Source organism: Otolemur garnettii, unplaced genomic scaffold (genome assembly GCF_000181295.1).
Source record: "Otolemur garnettii isolate 467f Iridium unplaced genomic scaffold, OtoGar3 scaffold00084, whole genome shotgun sequence".
NCBI lineage: Eukaryota > Metazoa > Chordata > Mammalia > Primates > Galagidae > Otolemur > Otolemur garnettii.
Window position 1 is genome coordinate 7,749,198 of NW_003852479.1, and position 2,692 is coordinate 7,751,889.

A 2,692-nucleotide genomic window follows, 5' to 3' on the forward strand; every position below is an offset into this window, starting at 1 on the left:
GACAGACTCATTGCATCTGGCCTAAAAGTTGGTTCTTTGAAAAGATCAATAAAAATTCATAAACTTTTCTTTTTTTTTGAGACAGAGTCTCACTCTGTCGCCCTGGCTGGAATACCATGGCCTCATCATAGCTCACAGCAGCCTCAAACTCTTGGGCTAAAACAATCTTCTTACATCAGCTTCCCAAATAGTTGAGACTATGGGTGCCTGCTACAATGCCCAGCTAATTTTTCTATTTTTAGTAGAGATGGGGTCTTGCCTTTGCTCAGTGGATCACTTGAAGAATGAGACTCCCATGGAAAAATTATCGGGGCATTCTGGTGGGCAACTGTAATCCAGCTACTCAGAAAGCTGAGCTGTAAGGATCACTTGAGCCCAAAGAGTTTGCGTTTTCTATGAGCTATGATGAGACCACAGCACTCTACCCAGGACGAGATAGTCAGACTCTGTTTAAATTAATTAATTAGTTAACTTAAATTAAATGTAGACTCTACAGCCATACCATCCTGAATGCACCTGATCTGTTTAAAATGCAGATGCCTTTCATTTCTTTTTCTTACCTGATTGCGTTGACTAGAACCTTCAGTGCCAAGGTAAACAGATGTTGGACTCCTTGTCTTGTTCCCAGTCTCGGGTGGACACTGTTCAGTCTTTCACCTTGAACTGTAATGATGGCTCTAGGATTTTATGGGTGTCCTTTATCACCTTAGGCAGTGTTCCATCCTATTCCTAGTTTGTTGACTGTTTTTTATTTTCAAAGGATATTAAATTTTGTTGAGTGTTTTTCTGTGTTTATTGAGAGAATTATAGGGTTTTATATCTTATTCTATTGACATGGTGTGTTACATTAATTGATTTTGGGGTGTAAGCCAACCTGACATTCATGGAACAAATCTCACTTGGCTATGGTGTATAATCCTTTTTATATGTTGCTGGATTCAGTTTCCTAATAATTTGTTGTGGAATTTTGCATCTATACTCATAACTGACTTTGGTTATTGGCCTGTAGGCCTGCAGTTTTCTTTTCTTGTGATGGCTTTGGTTTTGGTCATCAGGGCTAACATCCTTGTAGAATTAGGTAGAAAGTACTCTCTATTCTTATGTTACTTGGAATAGTTTGTGAAGAATTTGTATTCTTCTTTTTCTTCTTCTTCTCACTTTATTGCCCTCAGTAGAGTGCCGTGGCATCACAGCTCACAGCAATCTCCAACTCTGGGGCTCAGGCGATTCTCTTGCCTGAGTCGCTGGCACTACAGGTGCCTGCCACAACACTTGGCTATTTTTTTGTTGCAGTTCGGCTGGGCTGGGTTTGAACCTGCCACCCTCAGTATATGGGGCCGGCGTCTCCTACTCACTGAGCCACAGGCATCGGGCCCCCACCCTTTGTTTTTTGAGCCAGAGTCCTACTTTGTCCCCCTCAGTAGAGTGCCATAGCGTCACAGCTCATAGGAACCTCAAACTCGTGGGCTCAAGCAATTCTCTTGTCTTAGCCTCTTGAGTAGCTGGGACTATAGGCACCAGCCACAACGCCTGGCTATTTTTTTTTTAAGAGACATGGTATTTCACTTGCTCAGGCTGGTCTCTAACCTGTGAACTCAGGCAATCCACCTGCCTTGGCCTCCCAGAGTGATGGGATTACGGGCGGGAGTCACCATGCCTGGCTGTGTATTTATTTTTTTTGAGACAGTCTCACTTTGTCACCCTCAGTAGAGTGCTATGGCATCTTAGCTCACACAACCTCAAACTCAAGCTACTATATTGCCTCAGCCTCCCGAGTAGCTGGGACTACAGGCACCTGGCACAAGGCTAGACTATGTTTTAGAGACATGGTCTCTCTCTTCCTCAGGCTGTTCTCTAACCTGTGAACTCAGGCAATCCACCTGCCTCGGTCTCCCAGAGTTCCAGGATTACAGGTGTGAGCCACCCAGCCTGGCTGTGTATTTTAAAATTACATACTTTTATACATAGATATAGGAAATCCTAAGGAATTCACCTGCTACAGAAATGCTGCAAGTTTGTAGGATGTAAGATCGAGATATGAAAACTCAGTTGTATGTCTATATACCAACAATGAATAATCCAAAAATGAAATCATGAGGTCTGCAATCCTAGCCCCCTGAGAGGCAGAGGCAGGTGAATTGCTTCAGCTCAGGAGTTTTAGACCAGCCTGAGCCAGAGTGAAACCTGGTCTCTACTAAAAATAGAAAAGCTAGCCCAGCATGGTGGAAGGCATCTGTAGTTCCAGCTATTAGGGAGCCTGAGGCAGAAGGATTGCTTGGGCCAAAGCGTATGGCTCAAGTTTGTAGCAGGTGGAGTATGTCATACCAAGCTAAATGTCACACTGTTTTGAGTCAATCCCCCTAGCCTGATTTATCATCGTAAAGAACGCTATTTCTTTGATTACTCCAACTTTTATCTGATGTCAGTATCAGGACTGAAGCAAAGGCTGGATCCATGCACCTGTAACTGCAGGTATGTGACATTATATGACAGAGCCAAGACCCGAGGACAGTCAAGAGAGTAGCTTTCAAGGTCAGATTCTTTCTTTTCTTTAGAGACAGAGTCTCACTTTGTCACTCTTGGTAGAGAGCTGTGGCGTCACAGCTCACAGCAACCTCCAGCTCTTGGGCTTAGGTGATTCTCTTGCCTCAGCCTCCGGAGTAGCTGGGGCTACAGGCACCCGCCACAACGC